The following is a 10,761-nucleotide window of genomic DNA, read 5'->3' as shown; positions in this document are numbered from 1 at the left end:
CTCATCGTTAATTGACATGCACTTTAAAGTGGTAGACCATGCTTTTGCTCTTTGGAAAGAATGTTTTCACTTTGACACTAATTTGGATTGGTTCTCCGTACGTCCATCTTGGTAGAGGATCTTTCTATTGTCATGGTCTTGAATGCAATCACCAAGCCTCTATCTTGGTGAAATGTTGCTCCATTGTCATGAATGTGAAGTGCGTACTATGTCTCCAACTTAGTAGAATTTTTCTTCATCAGATAGGCTCACCACACTTCTTTGATCTTTAAAGATTTCACAGTGCCTCCAACTTGGTACAACTTTACTCCATCATCTGGGTCTTGAATAGGTTTGTCACGTCTTCAAGTCAGCAGAACTGCTTGTCGGTGTCTGATCTTGAAAGCATCTATCATGCATTCATGAGTGTTGGTGAGTTTGCCGTGCTTCCAACTTGGAGTCTTCTTCATCGCCATTGTTATTAAAGGTAGATGAATAGACTTCTCGAGTTTTGAGAAGCTTTCATTAAACCTAGATGAACGGACTTCTCAAACTTTGGGGAAGTGTTTATTGAAGCTAAGTGAATGGACGTCTCAAGTTTTGGGAAACTCTCATTGAAGTGGATGGTTGCGCCTTCTCTAATGAACTTCTAGAGCTATGGGAAACTCTCATTGAAACTTGGTAAATGGACTTCTAAAGTCTTGGGAGGTTCTCATTGAAGCGATGAAAGACTTCTCAAGCCATGTTAAAACTCTAAAAAAGGTTTGGAGTTGCACATTCTTCAAGTCAAGTGTCCATCATATATGTTGTGACAAGAGATCTTTCTTTCATGTCATGCAAGATAAAAAAAAATAAAAAAGATTGGCATTGTCAAGAAGTAAAAGTAATAAAGTACATAAATTACCTTAGTATTTTGAATGCCAAAAGCTATGGTTCTAAAATCGTGGACACAATTGGAGTGTTAATTTGCTTCAAATAAGGGGTGTCAATTTAAGCTGTAACTTGAAAAAAAAAATCAGCAATAAATTTTGCTTTGTTTCATAAGAGGAGAGCATTCAAAAGAAAGATGTGATGTGTAGCATGTATTGCTAGAGCACTTCATATTAGCTCTAACCAATTAAATCAGCATGGAATTATATTAAAATAAAAGGGTACTATGGAATTGGCCTGGTTCTACATGTTGTGGTTTGAAACAAGAAAATATGTTTTGCATGCAAAACAACAAATGAAACCTAAGTGGTCTTGGGATTGGATCAATTATGAATAAATACTAGCATGAAGAAACTATTTGCCAAGTAGCTGTTACACATGAAATCCAAAGTGGTCTTGGGATTGAAATTGGCCCTTAGTTGCATAGAAATTATTAGAAAGTAGTGCCTAATAGGGGTGCAAACGAGTCGAACCGAGTCAAACATTGAACTTATCGAGTCAAGCTCGACTACTATGCACTCAAGCTCGAGCTCGACTCAACCAAGTAAGAGGCTAGCTCAAGTTCAACTTGAAAAGGTTCGATGTACTCAACTCGACACGACCTCGAAATGGCTTGAATTCAGCTCAAAAATTTCTATCACTAAACATAACCAGCTTTGTTCAACCTAACTCCAATAGCTCGTTTTAAGCCATTCAATGCCTTGAAAACTTGAATTTAACAATTCCAAACATGAATTAAAAATAACAACCAAAAAGTTCTTCATTGTCCAGTAATACATGGACGAAATCAGAAACAAATATCCACAACTTCACATACATAATTGTTTCACAATTTTTTCAATTCAAATGTCCAACACCTCAAACAAACTCAAAAATAAGGAATAGATAGTTTGAAATAACTCTAGATTGAGTCCTCCAGCAACCAATGGCCTCTTGAGTCTTGGAGTTTTTGTCTATAGCCATGCACTAAGTATCAATAGAAACAAAAACAAGTCATTTGACTTCAAGCAAAATAGACTAACATAGCCAACTGAAAATAATCAATCCCAATTTCAAGCAAAACATACTAACATAATCAACTCAAGATAACTGATTTCACTTTCTACATAAATGGTTAGATCATAAATATGCCAAAAGCTAAAAGTTGAATATATAGATTACCTAAAAAAATGTAGAGCCTCAAGGTATAGGAAATAAAATCTTCCGTGCTGACTTCACTTTCTGTAAAATAAAAAAATAATAATATCAAAGATTATGTTTAAGCCAACCATATATAAGATACATTTCAAATATAGTAAATTGTTACATAATTACCTTCTCTATTTTCTTAATTTCGTGTAGCTTTCGACACCAATCACTAGCACACATCAATATTTTCATAGTTTCAAGAGCCAAATAAGCACGATATGAATCAATTACTCTTGTCTTAGCACTAAATGTCACTTCTGAAGCCACGGTACTAATAGGAATAGCTAAAATATCAAGAGCCATCCTAGGCAAAATCTTATATTTTGTCATGCTTTTTCACCATTTCAAGGCATCTGAGTTGACAATATCTAAGCTCGAATCCTCTGTGACAGTAAGAAGAGCATATTCAAAGTAGGTGTCCAACTCATTCTTCTGTGGTTGTACACTTTTCACAGTAGCAATATGAGATAGAAACTTACTCATACCTGTAACATGTGTTATTATAGAAGATGAACCACTACTAGTTGTGTTAATTGGATCATTTGTGACTATTTGAAAGCTCACTTCATAACCACTTGAACTTGAAACATGTATCTCTACATACTCAGCATATAGATTATACAATGCTTGCCGGGCCTTGTTTATATTCAATTACATTTCATACGGAGGATATATCAATAGAAAGCAATAGTTGATAACTCTCATTTTGCACTTATGATCCAAGATAGCTGCTATAGACATCAACAAGTTGCACTCACCCTAATACGTGTCAAATTTTATCTTTTTCATTTGAACCATTATCCGAACAAAGCAGTCTCCATCATCTGCTTTGCTATCTAGTAGTATTTTTATTCGGTAAACTTCACTTAGATATACATTAGATGTCGGATAATCACTTCCTGATATTATATGAGTTGCAATTCAGAAAATTCATAAAATGTTGCACACTTTTTCTACATTTTTCCAATCTTCTATGGTTAGACAAAAATCATAACTTGGTTCTCTATCTTTGAATTTAGGGAACACCTCTTGGAACTTGAGAGAGCAAGCAAGCATCTCATAGGTAGGATTCCATCTTATTTTGCAGTCATAGAGCAGTACTTTTTTGGGCAATCACAGTTGTTTTATAGTTTTAGCAAAGATCAAGCGTCTCCCTTGTGTTTTATTATAAACTCCATACTGTCCCGTATAGCTTGAACCACATCTTGAATTGCACTGAGACCACCTTGAACCATTAGGTTGAGTATGTGAGCGCAACATCTCACATGGAATAGCTTTCCTTTGGCTAATAGACACTTGTTTCTGGAGAAAGAGTCCTTCAAGCATCTTAATGCTGTGTCATTGTTTGAGGCGTTATCCACTGCGACCGTATAAACTTTGCTTTCCAACCCCTAATCCATTAAGCATTTGAAAATAGCATCTATAATGGCAATGCCAGGACGTGGAGGGAGAACATGCATAAAGTTGAGTACCCATTTCTACAATCTCCAGTGAGTATGAATCCAATGCCCAATAACTATATACTCAATCTTCTGGTTCTTGGACTTCCAAAGATTTGTGGTTAAGTTGATTTTCTTGACTTTCTTTAACAAATTTTTCAATTTGATCTTTTCTCTTTCATATATGGAAATGCAATCATTCTTGTTGGTAGTCCGGCTAATTTTTTGCCATTGATGTTGAAGCCGTTTTCCTCTACAATTGTAAAGAGACGCTCATGCATAAGCACCCACATATGGACACTTTCTCTCATGGAAGCCATATCAAACTTGCCTATAGAAGGCAGGAATGAGCAATTGAGCTAGAATCTATGACTGAAAAATTAATCTTTTGCTGGCTTGCTTCTGCTTTTTTAACTTTCTCCAATCGTTTAGCACAATTCTTAAGATGCCTTAACAAACTTGAAGTTGTACCGGTTTGGTCTTCTTGAATTTAGCTCTACAATGCAAACACTCCGAGTAAAGTGTTTTTTCAAGCCCAACTTCCACATCTTTGAAATCAATCCAAGCGGCTGAATTTTTTGGCTCTCTTTTTCTTTCTAAAATCATCTAGATCATCACCTTGACCAACCTCTTGATTTGAAGTTTGAGCCGGTGTTTGTGTATCACCTTCTTACTGCTTTCCTTCACTCTGTAGTTCTTCATCTCCAATAGAATATTCCATCTCCTCCTCATTGTTATTCCCAGCAGAATTACCCGCCGATCTAACTAGTTGTGAAGAAACATCTTGAGGAGACATGACCATATTGTGCTTGTGCCTAAATCTCAAACAACAAATGAGAGTAATTTTTTTCCAATGCCAGTCCAATTAGTTACAAAATTTCAGGTTGAATAGCACAACATAAATGAAAGAAAAAAATGAATAGCAATAATATTATTAAACAATAGTAAAGCTATGTTGAGCTATGCTGTTAAGGACTATTGGACACATACATATTCATGTCAAAAAATAATAACTTAAGAAAAGGAAATGAACAGAGAGTACAAATTTAGAGAGCTTCATGCATTAGCCTTTTCTTCTCTTAAAAATGCATGACCAAGTTACTAGCTATTTTAATTATTGACCACAAACTATGTATTGGAGTGCAAAATATGATTCTGTCCAGCTTGATATGTTTTCTACTCATATGTGGCGCATAGCTTACAAACCATTTGGACTAAAAATCAAAACTAGAAGCAAGATTTACATTCTATGGAAATGTATCATTAAGCAACTAGTTTAGGTGCATAAATCTGTAAATCGTCCAACTTGTGTATACTGGAATATATTTCTTATCAAAACCAAGCTTCTAAAAAGATTTCTTATCAAAATCAAGCTTATCAAACAAACTCGTGTATACTGGAATATGATCCACAGAAATTAAGCTTCTAAAAAGGCTTGGAATTACCTAATTACCTAACTCTACAAGCTGGTCTTAATTTACAGATTGTGACATTATAATCAAGTTTATACAGTTAAAATCCTTTGAGGAGCAAGAATTTCATACCAAGGAAAATGAGAACCTCAAGCACCATAGCAAAGATGACTACTGGTCACCTTTATTCTACCACCAAGCATCATTATACAACAACATGAACAAAAAATAAGGGAAGAAGAGTGATGGATAACCTGTTCGCTTTGCCTATTTGCTTTACCTCCACTAATGAAACTAATGAAATGCCTACTGTAGCTGTTTCTAAAGCTGGCCAACAAACTGGGACTCCGAGATTGGTCTTCAATTGAAGGGCAGCAATGGTGGTGGTGGTAGTGGCTGACTGGTGAAGACGCTGGTAGCGGCTAGGGTTTACTTTTGATTTGGGAAAGAGGAATAAGGAACGGCCGAACGGGGAGAAGAAGAAGTTGCATTTGTGTCTTGGAAAATTTATTATTTAGTTTCTAATTTAGTAATTAGTTATATAAGTAGGGGTATTTATGTAATTTTGCATAGCTTGATGAGCTCACGAGCCTTTATACAGATGACTCAAGCTCGACTCATGTTCTAAACGAGCCGCTTGAGCTCGACTGGAGCTCGGTGTTGACCAAGTCGAGCAACTCCCGCGAGCAACTCAATTCATTTGCAACTCTAGTGCCTAGTTTCACTGATTCTAATTCGACAAGCAACTACAGATGGTGTTGCGACGTGCAAAATTCAGCAAGATTAAGAATAAATTGAAGTCGAGGTAGAATTGATTAGTATCTGGAGCTAGTTGATCATTCTTTTTGGGGAAAAGTCAGATATTATTGAGTATCAATTTTGGCAATCTTGAGCACGCAATGGTTCTTTATATAAAGACCTTGTGAGCTAAAGAGTAAGGAAATCAATTTCTCATTTGGAAATTGTAAGCAATAGTTTTGGTAGTATGATTCGGTTTCGGAAGCTGTTAAATTGGTAGTTTCCAATTATTTATAAGATGATTTTAGCAATTGCCAATTTGCTACAGTGATGCCCTATCGAGTGTTTCTATTTCTTATTTCAATGCATTACCGGTTAAAGTGATTTTAGAAAGTGGAGCATTATTCTATTTGGGAAGTTGTCCAAAAGCTTGAGTTCCCAATGTTCGTGACTAATCTCTCGTCAAGACATCTGGAATTATAAAAATCAATAGGCCACCATTCAGGCCATGAAGTTGTAAATAGGCTTCACAAATGAAGGAGTTTCAAAGCAAAAAATTAATACTTCAAACCCTGTCTTCGACAACCACCAAGCAATACTTCATCAAGTCTTGAAGTGTGGGTATTTGTAAACAAAATTTTTTTATTAATTTATTTAGTTAAGATTAAATAAATTAAATTGATCTTGATTAAATTAAATTAAATTATAGAAGTCTATTATGTTTTGAACTAATTAATTGAGCCAGTATTGTATGGGTTGTTAAAACAAATCAAATTTGTAATGTCCATTTAAATTGAAATGGATTAATTGAATTATTAATTTACAGTAGACTATTTGGGCCAACCTATCATTAAAGGCCAAGTTAAATGGGTTTCTTGAGTTACAAGTCACTCAAATACATGAAGGTTCTGGAAGGTTTTCTTGAAAATCTAGTTTATATATTTTGACTATAAATAGTGGTCTTCTTTCAAATCAAAGGACACATTGAAATTCCTAAATTTTGAAAAATCTTTATCAAATTTTCTTAAGAGCTTTTTTCTCAAATCCAAATCTAAATCAAATCAAACAAGTCCTCCTTTCGTTCGTGTTGAAAACTTAAAGATTCAAATATTCAATGCCATTATCAAATTATTTGTTTTTTATGCCCAAATTGTAGGAAACACCCTCTTAATCAGAGCACAAGCCTATTGACCCTTGGATTGAAGTCTTTTGAAAAGAAGAATCAGGGGATTAATTTCTTTGATTTAAGAATTTTTAGAAATTGTAATTCTTTTATTCTTTGATTTAATATATTTGACATTTGTGCAAGTTTTCTTGTCTTTTATTCTAGGCAACCAAATTTGTGCTTACACCTCCAATTCTCTTGTGAATCTTAACTTGCATTGACAAGTTGTGCTTTTACTTGTCACATAGTGTGGCTTTAATTTTAACATAAGTCATTTATCAACTAAAATGTGCGGATAATTTGATGTAAAAGTAGACCAATAAGACAAATTAATTTTGCTTTGTTTGCAAAATCATGATCCTTACAAGCTAGAAAGTTATTGTTGTCCAAGCCCTGGTAATTTAGGATGAGGATGGTCTCTCACAGCTTAAAAGTTTGAAATTTGTTGTCCAAATTTCGAGTAAATTCTCAAATGGTGATAGTTTTAAAAAAAGATTTTCCAAATAGTGAGTTTGTTAGAAAAAACATACTTATTTAGTGAATGCAACTTTTAGAAAAAAAAATATTTAATGGATGCAAATTTTGAGAAATAAATGCCTAGAAAAAAATTGAAAAAAAATTTGCATTCTGTGAATGAAATTTTTAAGTAAACATTTCGTTCAACGAATATATTTTTGAGTGAATTTATATACATTGTCAGTGTATATACTATCACAATTGGATGGATGACACATGAGCAAATTTTAGATTTCAAATTTAAATTTTGCACATGTGGCATGTATCAATGGTGATAGTGTATACACTGATAGTGTATATAAGATTAATACTATATTTTTTACCCTGTAAAAAGAGATTTGATAACTATCGCCCTTTAAAATTTTCTTTTAAAAACTGAAACTCCTTACGAATTTACCCAAATTTCTTGTTGATCTACATGAAGGCATTGTATATTGAACCAATTAAATGAACAATTGCCTTGGATCTTTCAAACTTCTGGAACACCCTTTGTATACACTTCATGGACTAAAAATCTCATCCTTACACCAAACTGCTCCATAACACTCTTTCCTTGCAATTGCCAACTCAAAAAATCTCAAAAGTTCACACAATTTACAAGATTTTGGGGTAAGTTCGATTGAGCTTAGGACAATTGTGCAAGATTATCACACTTCCTGTATATCTTTAGATCAAGTTATAGTTATACATTGGCCTGTTTGGATGCTTTAGATCAAGTTGAAGATTTCTTTTTCTTACTTTTTCTCTTTTCTTTTATTTCCTCTCTACTTTACTCCCCACCCATCACTGTTCATCCCCCTCCCTCCCTCCTCACTGCTGGTTGTCATTGTCAATACATCCATCAATGGCTAGTGCCTACAGTCCTCTTTTTTTTTTTTGCCTTTTTCTTTTTTATCTCTTTTCCTCCTCCTCCTCTTCTTCTTTCTAATAGACAACTTTGAGATGTTTCTAGAGAGTTAGTGTAGACAAAATAGTAAAAAATCTTGTTTAGCAAATGAGTTTTTTTGGATGTTCGTCTAAAATTTGATTGTAACTTACTGTAAAAATAGTGGAATGTTATAAAACTAATCAAATAAGCTACTATAATATTAAGTGAAATATTGGAGAAAGAAGTAGATAAAGAAGTAGAGAAATGGAGAGTAATATTCTTATATTCCAATAAAATACAAAAGTCATCACAAAGGGTCTCAATGTACCTTTATATATAGGCACTACAAGATTAAAGGTACATAAATCTTATTAAACATCCATTACTACAATAATATGAAGAAACCTATGAAACGGTTTCTCCACTACATGAATGGATTTATGAATTGTAATTTCTATACATAAGTAGCCATAAAATCATGAATTAATTCTTTTGGGAATACAAAGGGACATCCACATTTTTGTTATTTCATAACACTCCCCCTTGGATGTCCATTACACAAAAAATATGCCTCGTTAAAACCTTACTAGGGAAAAATCCAGTGGGACCAAAAATCCTAGTGAAGGAAAAAGAGTACACTATTCTTGTGTAATAATTTCTCCCCCTGATGCAAACGTCATTTGAGATCTTTTAATCGTTGCATTCCAATACTCTTCACCAATTTCTCAAATGTCGCAGTTGGTAATGCCTTGGTAAATAAATCGGCCAGATTATTATCTGATCGGATTTGTTGCACATCAATTTCACCATTCTTTTGCAAATCATGAGTAAAAAAAAATTTCGGTAAAATATGTTTCGTTCTATCTCCTTTAACATATCCTCCTTTCAATTGAGTTATACAAGCTGCATTATCTTCATATAATATAGTTGGAGGATTTTCTTTTCCGGAGGATAACCCATAATTCTTCCGGATATAGTGGGTCATTAATCTTAACCAAACACATTCTCGACTGGCTTCATGAATTGCTATTATTTCAGCATGATTCGATGAAGTGGCGGCTAGTGATTGCTTTGTAGATCGCCAAGAAATGGCTGTGCCTCCATATGTAAATAAATAACCAGTCTGAGATCTTGCTTTATGCGGGTCGGATAAATACCCAGCATCCGCATAACCAACCAATTCAGGTTTGGATTTATTTGAATAAAATAAACCAAGATCTATTGTTCCTTGGAGATAGCGAAAAATATGTTTAATACCATTCCAATGTCGTCTTGTGGGCGAGGAACTAAATCTTGCTAATAAATTTACTGCAAATGATATATCAGGTCTTGTACAATTAGCAAGATACATTAGTGCACAAATTGCACTGAGATATGGTACTTCAGGACCAAGTATCTCTTCATTTTCCTCTCGTGGTCTAAAAGGATCCTTATTAGGATCTAATGATCTGACAACCATTGGGGTACTCAATGTATGTGATTTGTCCATATAAAATCGCTTTAATACCTTCCGGGTATAAGCAGTTTGATGGACAAAAATTCCACATTTCAAATGCTCAATTTGTAAACCAAGGCAGAATTTTGTCTTTCCAAAATCTTTGATCTCAAATTCTTTCTTTAAATATTCAACACTATTTTGAATCTCTTCAGGAGTTCCAATTAAATTTAGATCATCAACATATACCGCAATTATCACAAAATTTGATCTATTTTTCTTAATAAAAACACATGGACATATTGGATCATTGGTATAACCTTCTTTTGTCAGACATTCATTGAGACGGTTATACCACATACGTCCAGATTGTTTGAGCCCATACAGAGACCTTTGTAATTTAATAGAATAAATATTTTTAGGATTTGATTTGCATGCTTCAGGCATATTGAATCCTTCGGGAATTCTCATATAAATATCATTTTCAAGATTCCCATATAAATATGCAGTAACGACGTCCATTAGACGCATATCTAATTTTTCATGTACTGCAAAACTCACAAGATATCTAAATGTGATAGCATCCACTACAGGTGAATACGTTTCATCATAATCAAATCCAGACCTTTGTGAAAATCCTTGGGCTACAAGTCTTGCTTTATATCTCACAATTTCATTTTTCTCATTTCTTTTTCTCACAAATACCCATTTATATCCTATTGACTTTACACCTTCAGGTGTTTGGACTACAGGTCCAAAAACTTTTTTTTTAGCCAGTGAGTCCAATTCAGATTGGATCGCATCTTTCCATTTTGGCTAATCATTTCTAACTCGACATTCATCAACCGATCTAGGCTCATGATCCTCGTCCTCTGCCATAATATCAAGTGCTATATTATATGCGAAAATATTATCAATAATTATTTCTTTTCGGTTCCAACTTTTTCTTCCACGCTTCAGGCGTGCTTTAGACTCATTAGCACTTGTGATTTGTCCTTCAGGGACATCAATTTTAATCGGAGCATTTTCAGAACGAATATGTGATTTAGTAACTCTTTTGGAGTCATTAAATGCATCCAGTAATTGATTTG

This window comes from Coffea arabica, chromosome 4c (assembly GCF_036785885.1).
Source record: "Coffea arabica cultivar ET-39 chromosome 4c, Coffea Arabica ET-39 HiFi, whole genome shotgun sequence".
Taxonomy (NCBI): Eukaryota; Viridiplantae; Streptophyta; class Magnoliopsida; order Gentianales; family Rubiaceae; genus Coffea; species Coffea arabica.
This window is presented reverse-complemented; position numbering follows the sequence as displayed.